We start from the raw sequence: 13638 nt of genomic DNA on the forward strand, positions 1-13638 counted from the left end.
TTTGTCCTTCACCCCTTGGCTGGCCTGGTGAGCATGGCCTGTTTTCTCCATGTTGGCAAGCAACCTCCAACATTTGGGAAGGCAGTTTGACAAGGCATTTTGGGCCCTCCAAGCTTTGAGGAATAGCTGCTGCGTTTTTGGAATTGACGGAATTTAATGTTCCGCCTTGCGGGACGGGACACGTTCCCCCGCCTGAACTGGCGACGACCCCGACGCCACATAGCTGCAGGTACCGATGGACCTTGTCGCGGAACTGCCACAAGTCTTCGTACTTCTCCCAAGTTGCCTCTTCCGGTGCCGTTCCCTTCCAGTGAACAAGGAATTGTGAACTTGAATTGTTCCAGCCTTTCCCACGAACCAGCTGGTGATCAATGATCGCCTCAATCTGTTTGTCTACAGTAGGCGGCGTTATGAAAATTCTGGCCATCTCGGACTGCCCCTGATCCTTATCCTCTTTGTCTTCAAAGTAGGGCTTTAATTGGCTTGCGTGGAAGACCGGATGAATCTTCAGATGGTGCGGCATGTCTACCCGATAGGAGATTTTGCCAGCCTTGGCAACAATCTCAAATGGCCCCTCGTACTTACGAATCAAATTCTGATTCACGCCTCGCAGTGACTTGAATTGTCGGGGATTCAGTTTCACCATCACTCTATCTCCAATCTGATAATTCACCGGACGTCGCCTACGATCAGCAAACTTTTTCATTTTTCGGGCAGCCTTGTCGAGGTACGACCGTGCAAGGTCGACCTGTTCTTCCCAGGCCTTGGCCATTTGATAGGCACCTGGACTTTTGAAACCAGTATCAACAGGCAAGGACTGGGGTGTTGTTGGCTGCTGCCCCGTCACTAACTCGAACGGACTCTTCCCCGTTGCCTCACTGCGCTGCAGGTTATATGAGAACTGGGCAGTGTCTAGTAGCCTTGCCCAGTCCCTTTGATTAGCACTAACATAGTGCCTCAGATAGCACTCCAATAGTGCATTGATTCTCTCCGTATGCCCGTCCGTCTGAGGGTGGAAACTGGTCGAGAAATGCAACTCCGACCCCAGCAAGCTAAACAGCTCCCTCCAAAACGAACCTGTAAACCGGGGATCACGATCGCTGATGATGTGTTTAGGAATTCCCCAGTATTTGACAACATCACGTAGGAAGACCCTGGCAGCTTCCTTGGCTTTGCAGTTAGCCGTGGTGGCGGTGAACGTCGCATACTTGGAGAAACGATCTACCACAACCATAATTGTTCCGAAGCCCTCCGAGTTTGGCAAACATGTTATGAAATCCATGGTGACGCTGTCCCAAGGCTTTTCAGCAATGGGCAGCGGCTCTAGCAATCCGCCTGGTACCTTTGTCTCAACTTTGTCCTATTGGCAGACAAGGCACGTTCGCACATATGCCTCGACGTCATCCCGCATCCGAGGCCAGTAGTATGAAGCTTCCAGTAGTGCCAAGGTCCTCTTCTGCCCTGGGTGACCAGCCCAAGCAGAATCGTGGCCTTCTTTCATCAAGGTACGCCGAAGGCTAGCCTATTTTGGGACGTACACACGCCTGCCCGTTGTATATAGCAGGCCGTCTTCCGCCCAAAACTTCTTCGTCTTGCCTTGCTGGGCCAAAGCGAAGAGCTGTTTGGCAATGGGATCATGTTGCAATCCCTACTTAATGTCGTCAACAATTGAGCTGCTGGTTGAGCTCACAATAGTTGCCAATGAAGTCCTGCGGCTAAGGGCATCATCCACCACGTTCGCTTTCCCCGGCTTGTACTCCAGAGTAAAGTCGAACTCTGCTAGGTAGTCTTGCCATCGAGCCTGCTTGGCGGACAGCTTCTTTTGGGACTGGAAACAAGTCGTCGCGACGTTGTCCGTCTTGACGACAAAGTGAGCCCCCAGTAGGTAGTGGCGCCAAGTTCTCAGGCAGTGCACCACGGCAGTCATTTCCTTCTCATGTGCTGAGTACCGCTGCTCCGCTTCATTCAGTTTCCGGCTCTCATAGGCTATCGGGTGGCCCTCTTGCATTAGGACGCCACCGATAGCGAAGTCCGATGCATCCGTGTGGACTTCGAATGGCTTGGAGAAATCTGGCAAGGCCAACACAGGCTCTTGCGTCACAGCCAACTTTAGCCTCTCAAAGGCAGTTTGGCAAGCTGCCGACCAATTCCAGGCACGGTCCTTTTTCAGCAAGTCTGTGAGAGGCGCTGCAATTGCGGAATAATTGAAGATGAAGCGTCGGTAGTAATTAGCCATGCCAAGGAAGGACCTCAATTCTGGTACCTTCGTTGGTGCTTCCCAATTGTCGATAGCAGTTATCTTGTCGCTATCCATTTGAATCTTGCCATGGCTGATAGTGTGCCCAAGGAAATGGATAATTGGTTGTGCGAAACTACACTTCTCACGCTTCACATACAGCTCGTTGTTGCGCAGAATCTCAAACACTTTGCACAAGTGTTCTACATGGTCTTCCATGTTGTCGCTGTAGACAACGATATCATCCAGGTAAACCACAACAAACTAATCCAAGTAGGAGTGGAACAGTCTGTTCATCAGTGTGCAGAACGTCGCCGGTGCGTTTGTCAACCCGAATGGCATCACCAGCCAATCGAACGCCCCATAACGCGTTACACAAGTAGTCTTCGGCTCATCACCATCGGCAATCCTGACTTGGTGATAGCCTCTTCTCAAATCCATTTTGGTAAACACCTTCGCCTGTCCCAACCGGTCGAACAAATCTGCAATCAAAGGCACGGGGTATTTGTTCTTTACTGTGACCTTGTTGAGTGCCCGGTAGTCGATGCACAATCGCAGTGTCCCGTCCTTCTTCTTCTGGAACAGTACAGGCGCACCAAACGGCGCCTTGGACGGCCTGATGTGCCCAGCATCCAGCAACTCCTTGAGCTGCTTCCTTAGCTCCTCCAGCTCCGGGGGCGCCATGCGATAAGGCGTCATGGCAGGCGGCTTTGCCCCTGGAACTAGCTCAATTTGATGGTCAACTTCTCTCCGAGGTGGCAGCCGTTGGGGAAGTTCTGCTGGCATAACGTCCTTGTTGCTGCTAAGGACGTGTTCGATGCAGGGCGGCAATGGAACTGCCTCATCGCAGCTCCCAGCGTCTTCAATCAGAGTGGCAATAAATGTTGGCTCGCCTCTCTTGAACCCCTTGATGATCTGCAGTGCTGACAACTGCATTCCAGTTTGTGGTACCCGAATAAGGGGTACCACGCAAGACCCTCCAACGTCGCTAATATGTAGCTGGTTATGACGCGGTGAGATGAAGGCATTGACTTCATACCAAAAGTCAAGTCCTAAAATGATATAAAAAACATCCATTGGCGCAATTGTAAAATCAGTCTGCCCGGCCCATTCTCCAAACTCAATTGGAACTGCAGCCGCAAAACCATTGACAGTAGTAGGAGTGGCGTTGACGGTCTTCAACTTGGTATTACTGGCAACATAATTTAGGCCCAACTCCTTGGCCTTTTGCTCAGTCACAAAGTTGTGGGTTGCCCCTGTGTCTACCATAATCCGCACGTCTTTGTCGTTCAGTTTGGCATCGACGAACAATGACTCCCGAGGCCTGACTCCAGCTGGTTTGGCAGCCAAGGCAGCAATGGAGATGTGGCTGATCAGCGCCATATGGTTGAACATCCCTACGGCCACGTTCTTGCCTTTGTCAGCTCCGCTACTCTGCCCACGTTTCTCACCGGCAGAACTGCTTGCTTGCGCTGCAGCCTTCTCTTGCTGCTTCTGGGCAGCCACCATGGCGCTAAGCTTCCTCAACGACGGAAGTACCGAGCGGCATGTGTCGTCTCTCCACAGATATAACAGCCTTCCCGCTGAGGAGCACCCCTCTTGCGGTCTTCATAATTTTTCCGGAAGTTTGAAGGCTGATCACAAGAGTTGCTTCTCGTGTCATTGCTCCGGTTGGTATTTGGTCTGCTACGGCCCCTGTTGTTGTTGTCGACTTTGGGAGGAATAGTTCTGCTCCTATTATCCCTCCCCTTGGCAGCATCACCATGGAAGTCGTTGAGCGACTCCGCCACTACGATCGCCTCATCAACGTCATGCACTTGACGCCTTTGCAGCTCCTGCTTGGCCCAATTTTGAAGGCCATCCAAGGAAATAGAACAGCAAGTCCTCACTCGTTAAACTAGGAATCTGAAGTGTCAGCTTCGTGAATTCCTTAACATAATCCCGGATAGAAGAAGTCTGCTTTAGCTCCCTTAATCGCCTGCGGGCTTCGTGGATGACATTTTGGGGATAGAACTGCTTCGTACTTCTCCCAAGTTGCCTCTTCCGGTGCCGTTCCCTTCCAGTGAACAAGGAATTGTGAACTTGAATTGTTCCAGCCTTTCCCACGAACCAGTTGGTGATCAATGATCGCCTCAATCTGTTTGTCTATAGTAGGCGGCATTATGAAAATTCTGGCCCTCTCGGACTGCCCCCGATCCTTATCCTCTTTGTCTTCAAAGTAGGGCTTTAATTGGCCTTGCTGCCTCCCAAACTTGGTTGCCTTTCTTGCTTGCATTTTTGCCTTTATTTTCTGTTTTGTGGCTTTGCTTGTGGACTCTTGCTTTAGATTCTTTGGACATTTGGTTGGACTGAAGTTAGAAGAGCTGTGCAAGCCTTCTTGACTGTCCTTCACGGTGCTGGAAAATTCACCCCGTGACAAGTTGGTATCAGAGCAGCAGTTAAGCATGACGTCCAGGTCACAGCGGAATGAGGAGAACGTTCAAGACAAGGAACCAGAGGTTCGGAAAGAACCATCCAAGAAACGAGACAAGAGTAAGGTAAGAGAGCCCTCTTCTACCCCTTCTCTTGCTGGTCGTACTGTTGTGGAAGAGGAAGGAGGTTCGGACAACAACCCACTCGACGAGAGAATCGTCGGAGTTGAGGTGGGGTTGTCGGCCTTGAACCCTTGAACTGATTTTACAATTGCGCCAATGGATGTTTTTGATATCATTTTAGGACTTGACTTTTGGTATGAAGTCAATGCCTTCATCTCACCGCGTCATAACCAGCTACATATTAGCGACGTTGGAGGGTCTTGCGTGGTACTCCTTATTCGGGTACCACAAACTGGAATGCAGTTGTCAGCAATGCAGATCATCAAGGGATTCAAGAGAGGCGAGCCAACATTTATTGCCACTCTGATTGAAGACGCTGGGAGCTGCGATGAGGCGGTTCCATTGCCGCCCTGCATCGAACACGTCCTTAGCAGCAACAAGGACGTTATGCCAGCAGAACTTCCCCAACGGCTGCCACCTCGGAGAGAAGTTGACCATCAATTTGAGCTAGTTCCAGGGGCAAAGCCGCCTGCCATGATGCCTTATCGCATGGCGCCCCCGGAGCTGGAGGAGCTAAGGAAGCAGCTCAAGGAGTTGCTGGATGCTGGGCACATCAGGCTGTCCAAGGCGCCGTTTGGTGCGCCTGTACTGTTCCAAAAGAAGAAGGACGGGACACTGCGATTGTGCATCGACTACCGGGCACTCAACAAGGTCACAGTAAAGAACAAATACCCCGTGCCTTTGATTGCAGATTTGTTCGACCGGTTGGGACAGGCGAAGGTGTTTACCAAAATGGGTTTGAGAAGAGGCTATCAACAAGTCAGGATTGCCGATGGTGATGAGCCGAAGACTGCTTGTGTAACGCGTTATGGGTGTTCGATTGGCTGGTGATGCCATTCGGGTTGACAAACGCACCGGCGACGTTCTGCACACTGATGAACAGACTGTTCCACTCCTACTTGGATTAGTTTGTTATGGTTTACCTGGATGATATCGTTGTCTACAGCGACAACATGGAAGACCATGTAGAACACTTGTGCAAAGTGTTTGAGATTCTGCGCAACAACGAGCTGTATGTGAAGCGTGAGAAGTGTAGTTTCGCACAACCAATTATCCGTTTCCTTGGGCACACTATCAGCCATGGCAAGATTCAAATGGATAGCGACAAGATAGCTGCTATCAACAATTGGGAAGCACCAACGAAGGTACCAGAATTGAGGTCCTTCCTTGGCATGGCTAATTACTACCGGCGCTTCATCTTCAATTATTCCGCAATTGCAGCGCCTCTCACAGACTTGCTGAAAAAGGACCGTGCCTGGAATTGGTCGGCAGCTTGCCAAACTGCCTTTGAGAGGCTGAAGTTGGCTGTGACGCAAGAGCCTGTGTTGGCCTTGCCAGATTTCTCCAAGCCATTCGAAGTCCACACGGATGCATCGGACTTCGCTATCGGTGGCGTCCTAATGCAAGAGGGCCACCCGATAGCCTATGAGAGCCGGAAACTGAATGAAGCGGAGCAGCGGTACTCAGCACATGAGAAGGAAATGACTGCCGTGGTGCACTGCCTGAGAACTTGGCGCCACTACCTACTGGGGGCTCACTTTGTCGTCAAGACGGACAACGTCGCGACGACTTGTTTCCAGTCCCAAAAGAAGTTGTCCGCCAAGCAGGCTCGATGGCAAGACTACCTAGCAGAGTTCGACTTTACTCTGGAGTACAAGCCGGGGAAAGCGAACGTGGTGGATGATGCCCTTAGCCGCAAGACTTCATTGGCAACTATTGTGAGCTCAACCAGCAGCTCAATTGTTGACGACATTAAGTAGGGATTGCAACATGATCCCATTACCAAACAGCTCTTCGCTTTGGCCCAGCAAGGCAAGACGAAGAAGTTTTGGGCGGAAGACGGCCTGCTATATACAACGGGCAGGCGTGTGTACGTCCCGAAATAGGCTAGCCTTCGGTGTACCTTGATGAAAGAAGGCCACGATTCTGCTTGGGCTGGTCACCCAGGGCAGAAGAGGACCTTGGCACTACTGGAAGCTTCATACTACTGGCCTCGGATGCGGGATGACGTCGAGGCATATGTGCGAACGTGCCTTGTCTGCCAACAGGACAAAGTTGAGACAAAGGTACCAGGCGGATTGCTAGAGCCGCTGCCCATTGCTGAAAAGCCTTGGGACAGCGTCACCATGGATTTCATAACATGTTTGCCAAACTCGGAGGGCTTCGGAACAATTATGGTCGTGGTGGATCGTTTCTCCAAGTATGCGACGTTCACCGCCACCACGGCTAACTGCAAAGCCAAGGAAGCTGCCAGGGTCTTCCTACGTGATGTTGTCAAATACTGGGGCATTCCTAAACACATCATCAGCGATCGTGATCCCCAGTTTACAGGTTCGTTTTGGAGGGAGCTGTTTAGCTTGCTGGGGTCGGAGTTGCATTTCTCGACCAGTTTCCACCCTCAGACGGACGGGCAGACAGAGAGAATCAATGCACTATTGGAGTGCTATCTGAGGCACTATGTTAGTGCTAATCAAAGGGACTGGGCAAGGCTGCTAGACACTGCCCAGTTCTCATATAATCTACAGCGCAGTGAGGCAACGGGGAAGAGTCCGTTCGAGTTAGCGACGGGGCAGCAGCCAACAACACCCCAATCTTTGCCTGTTGACACTAGTTTCAAAAGTCCAGGTGCCTATCAAATGGCCAAGGCCTGGGAAGAACAGGTCGACCTTGCACGGTCGTACCTCGATAAGGCTGCCCGAAAAATGAAAAAGTTTGCTGATCGTAGGCGACGTCCGGTGAATTATCAGATTGGGGATAGAGTCATGGTGAAACTGAATCCCCGGCAATTCAAGTCACTGCGAGGCGTGAATCAGAATTTGATTCGCAAGTACAAGGGGCCATTTGAGATTGTTGCCAAGGCTGGCAAAATCTCCTATCGGGTAGACATGCCGCACCATCTGAAGATTCATCCGATCTTCCACGCAAGCCAATTAAAGCCCTACTTTGAAGACAAAGAGGATAAGGATCGGGGTCAGTCCGAGAGGGCCAGAATTTTCGTAGCGCCGCCTACTGTGGACAAACAGATTGAGGCAATCATTGATCACCAGCTCATTAGTGGGAAAGGCTGGAACAATTCCAGTTCCCAGTTCTTAGTACACTGGAAGGGGACGGCGCCGGAGGAGGCAACTTGGGAGAAGTACGAAGACTTGTGGCAGTTCCGCGACAAGGTCCATCGGTACATGCAGCTATGTGGCGTCGGGGTCGTCGCCAGTTCAGGCGGGGGAGCGTGTCCCGCCCCGCAAGGCGGAACATTAAATTCCGTCAATTCCAAAAATGTTGCAGCTATTCCTCAAAGCTTGGAGGGTCCAAAATGCCTTGTCAAACTGACTCCCCAAATGTTGGAGGTTGCTTGCCAACATGGAGAAAACAGGCCATGCTCACCAGGCCAGCCAAGGGGTGAAGGACAAAATTCTGTCCAAGCAGTCTGCCATGTGGCAGTAAAGCTGTGAAGACAAAGCTGCCTCCTTTCTAGCCTCTGAAAACCTGTCACTTGGAGCTTTTAATTTTGAATGTTTGCCCACACGTTTTTGGCTCACTTTTGGAGCCTTTGTATATTGTAGAAATTGCATTTTCAGCAGATAGTTAGAAAAAAATACTTTCCTCTTACTTTGTAAAAGCTCTTGGAAGCTCTGATACCAACTTGTCACGGTGCTGAAAAATTCACCCCGTGAGTTCCGCGACAAGGTCCATCGGTACCTGCAGCTATGTGGTGTCGGGGTCGTCGCCAGTTCAGGCGGGGGAGCGTGTCCCGCCCCGCAAGGCGGAACATTAAATTCCGTCAATTCCAAAAACGCAGCAGCTATTCCTCAAAGCTTGGAGGGCCCAAAATGCCTTGTCAAACTGCCTCCCCAAATGCTGGAGGTTGCTTGCCAACATGGAGAAAACAGGCCATGCTCACCAGGTCAGCCAAGGGGTGAAGGACAAAATTCTGTGCAAGCAGTCTGCCATGTGGCAGTAAAGCTGTGAAGACAAAGCTGCCTCCTTTCTAGCCTCTGAAAATCTGCCACTTGGAGCTTTTAATTTTGAATGTTTGCCCACACGTTTTTTGCTCACTTTTGGAGCCTTTGTATATGGTAGAAGTTGCATTTTCAGCAGATAGTTAGAAAAAAATACTTTCCTCTTACTTTGTAAAAGCTCTTGGAAGCTCTCTCTTGGAAAATAGTGGAAAATTGGCCTTGCTGCCTCCCAAACCTGGTTGCCTTTCTTGCTTGCATTTTTTGCCTTTATTTTCTGTTTTGTGGCTTTGCTTGTGGACTCTTGCTTTAGATTCTTTGGACGTTTGGTTGGACTGAAGTTAGAAGAGCTGTGCAAGCCTTCTTGACTGTCCTTCACGGTGCTGAAAAATTCACCTATACGTTATACATGGAATAAATGTTAATTATATATTTATTACTAAAAGCAATATTTTTTTATTTTCTTTTTAATGGTTCCTTCATTATATGTTATTTAAATTGAAAATGAGTACATCCGTAATAAAAGATAGAGGGTTAGTATACAACTCTATCGAACAAGACATAGAAAGAGATGCTCTAGTAAAACAATGAGCAACTTGATTGACTGATTTCTTAATAGCGGACAAAGAGAAAAGATAACTCTTTCTTTGATAAGAGTTTTACAATCAAAAACTAAAGAATCAAAATAAGATTTAATTGATCAAGTTTTTTTTTTCAGAGCTTGTTTTAGAGTTCAGATTATCAGTTTTCACAACCAATATCATTCTATTGAATCGTTCCTTTAGCTAACTAAGAGCCTCATGTGATCTCGGCCAACAATGAGGTAACGTCCATTTTTTAAATCGTTTGGAATTACTAAAAAAAATATGGGTTTGGACAATGAGCATTGCTTCTTCTTTTTCTTCATGAAAAGTTACAATAAAGTTCACTTGTCACCTTTGATCAACTCAAATAAAAAGCGAGGAAGCTTTGAATAATATCAGTTATTTTTTATTCGATTATATTCAAATTGAAACTCTTTAAATTATGTTCATTGATATTTAATTTTTTTGTCAGACGTTGGCATAAAATTTGTTTACATGTATGATAATTGGTATGAAATTTATTTAATTATGTTTTTACGTATGATATTTGTATTACTCATGTTATGGCATTTGATGTTAATTGTGTTTTAGTTACCCCGTGTTCAAAATAAAAGTTATATCTTCAAATTTCAACAAATGTATATAAATTGGCATAATATCCACTTAAATTTGACACTATTTATTATGCATAAACGAATGAATATTACAGATTTTTAATTGTAAGGATTGATGCAACAAATCAGTTAATAAATCACATTTTCAAATCAGTGATATCAGTTTCACTACTAAAAAAAGGCCAAAAAGAGACCTAGAAAAGAGACCTCAACGCTAGGTCAGTAAAATGCAGGTCACTTTTTTACACACCTCATGAGGTCGCCAAACGGAGACCTCACGAGGTCACCAACAAATTATCTGATTTTTTACAAAAAAGAGACCTCATGAGGTCACTATTGTATTATTTAATTTAATTTTATATTTTTTATATAGAGACCTCATGAGGTCACAATTTTATTATATTATTTAATTTTATATTTTAATAAAGAGACCTCATTAGGTCGCTAAGATATTATTTAATTTAATTTTATATTATTTTAAAGTAGAGACCTCATGAGGTCTCTGTTCTGCATTTATTTTTGGAGACCTCGTGAGGTCTCCATAATGAAATTTACGGAAAATATAATGCAGAAAAAAGACCTCATGAGGTCTCTTTTCTGCATTTATAAAATATAAAATGTTAATTAGAGACCCGATGAGGTCTCTATTATGAAGTAGCTGAAAAAATTAATACAAAAGGGAGAGCTCATGAGGTCTCTTTTCTACATTTATAAAATAGAAAATGATAAATAGAGACCTCATGAGGTCTCTATTATGAAATATCTTGAAAAATTAATGCAAAAAAAGAGATTTCATGAGGTCTCTATTATGAAATATCTGGAAAATTAATGCAAAAAAGAGACCTCATGAGGTCTCTTTTTCTGGAAAAAAGACTGGCAGAAAATTATTATTTCTGCGGCTTCTCATCACCTGTCATTTTAATTCAGTACCCAAATCAAACTCAAAGAGCTTCAAAAACTCAATTGAAGCAATACATTTATTACATATTCTCTTATCAACTCAATTGCAACTCACTTCAACATAATTATATATTAAACAAAAACCATGATATCCATAAGTTATATAATACATTCCAACATTATCATGTATTCACAAAACAAATAATTCCGATCACAAAATTATAAAGTTAACAAAATGATCCATAAGTTAACTATCACAAGTCTAAACTTCACTAATGTGGTAGTGTGTTTGCCACATAATCATCACTTTCTTCATCACTACTAGTCTCATGGGTCATATTTCTTTGTTGACAATACATTGGATATTGAGTAGGTTGAGATTGAGGAGGTCGAGGAGGGAAAGTGACATCACCAGAACAAGGGGGAATCCCTCCTGAGGCAAGTAATGCATCGAATTGAGCCTTAAGACCCGCAAACTGTAATTCCAACCGCCTTTTCCTAGCCCGTGATTCTTCGGCTTGGCTAGATAGCTCAACAATCTTTTTCTCCATAGCCAAATTTTTCTTCATTGATTCATCATGATTTGAACTATTTAGGCCTTCAAACTCAGAAGAAAATTCACGAAAGGTTTTATGCGGCATTCCATATGCATACACATATCTACTCGGCCGACAAGTCAAGTCTAACCAAACTCTCTCATCCTGTTCTTCAGTAAGTGGCATACCTCAATTTTCTTCCGGCAGAGTTTGTTGTAAATCCTCCAAAGCTTGAAGATATTGATTCTAAATTGAATGTTATCATATGAGAATATAAATTTAGAAAATAAGTAATTATTTTTTAAAATTAGAGGCTTACATAGGTCACTTCAGCTCGCGGTTCAACCCACATGTCTGGATCTTCAGGATTTTTCTTCTTTCTAATGTGTGTTGTCTTAAATGCCTCAGCTTGAGTTATCGGTCTTCCTAGTTCCTTTTCCTACATAAAATAATAAAGTTATAATCAAGAGTAATTAAATATTAATACATAAAATATATAAACACAAAGAAAAATGATACACACCAATTTCCTCCTCACACTTCCTTGACTTTGAGCCCCACTTGTGTGTAGAGAACCACCCTTAGTAGATGATCTTGCCTTTTTACCGATCTCACTCATCTGCTTAAATCTTGGATCATATTTCCAATGCACGAGTAATTTTGCCCAATCCTCCGGTAGAACCCAGCTAGGTTTGCTATTATCTCTACGAGCTTTGTTAAACAAACTAGCAAGAGTATGCGTAGCTTTCTTGTGAAAGTTTACACAAATTTTGGCCTCATGTTCCGGACGCCAAGCACATTTTTTCTACAATCAAAGCATAAATTATTTTATTTGATAAGTATTAATGAAGACAAGTATTTTAATAGTGTTAAACAAATAAATTCGAATATACCCTGAACTCCAAAAATATTTGTCTCTTGAGATTGCTAGGGAACTTGCCCCATGTAGGATAAACATCTCTATAGAGTTCTTTGATTGTCTGAGAAATGATCCCCACAGCATCATCTGGATTGAAACTGTAATACAAAGTTTTAACATTTACAAGTTAAAACAAATACAATTAAATTATATAATAATAAACATACCATATCTTTTTAAAAAAACTTATGTGTAGCCTTCAGGCTCAATGACAAGTCTATTATGCATGTCCCTCATGCCAACTTGTGTATTGTCATGACCAGGTGTATCTGACTGATTTGTGGTAGGAGTGTTAGGCTCAGAACTATTACCTTGAATGCGAAGACTCGACATCATAAGTTGTGAAACAGATGATGATGATGGTTGTGAGTCTGCAGGGTTGTGAGTATTAGTGCGAGAGACACTAGACGTTGGTCGATTATCCTCTGGAGGCAAAACACTGTATCCCTTTGGGGTAGCATTCCCTGATGTGGTCATCATCAAAGGTACCTGAGGGGGCGGCTGAGTATATTCCAGTGGTGGATGCATATAGGTCGAAGGAGGATTAATATGTGGAGGCACGGTCGGCCTAGAATAGCAATGTGGCAGAGTGTCTTTTGGTGGGAGAGATGTTGTGCTGTCTGATCTTATATGTATACCTGTTTGTTGTCTACTAACCATACCTTCTTTCTTTTTTTTCTTTTTGGGGCCATTATCAATATCTTTATTCTTACATTTACCTGTCATCTAATTAGTAACAAAAACATTCAAGTCAAAGGTTGTTAGATATTGAAGATATGAGAGACAAACATCATCCAGTAGCTTATCTAGCAGTTTATCACTTTTTAAAATAAAATAAAGCCACAACCACAAGTACAAAATAATATCGAAAACAACATCCAACAAAAGGCACACGAGAACATATGAAGTTGAAGTTATTAAAATTAAAACAAAAGGCACACAAGGATAGATTAATAAATTACTCTCTGTATCATTAATAAATCTATAAAGCACTCAATACGGAGATACAATGGTAATTACTAATCCTCCCCGTCCTCATCCTCATCCTCGTCCTCATTTTCATCCTCATCCTCATCCTCCTCCTCGTCCTCATATTCATCTTCATCCTCATCCTCATACTCAAACTCATCCTCATGAATTGTTGCATTTGCCCCTTCATTTGTTATTTCTTCCATATCAACCTCTTCTAATATGTGTTCAGGATGCTCTAAATCATTTTCTAATTCAATATCGACGGTGTGGTGAACAATTGATGAATCATCATTTTGGTATGCAACATCCAACACGTTTTCAACTTCCACA

The sequence above is a fragment of the Solanum lycopersicum genome, chromosome 2 (genome assembly GCF_036512215.1).
Source record: "Solanum lycopersicum chromosome 2, SLM_r2.1".
Lineage (NCBI taxonomy): Eukaryota > Viridiplantae > Streptophyta > Magnoliopsida > Solanales > Solanaceae > Solanum > Solanum lycopersicum.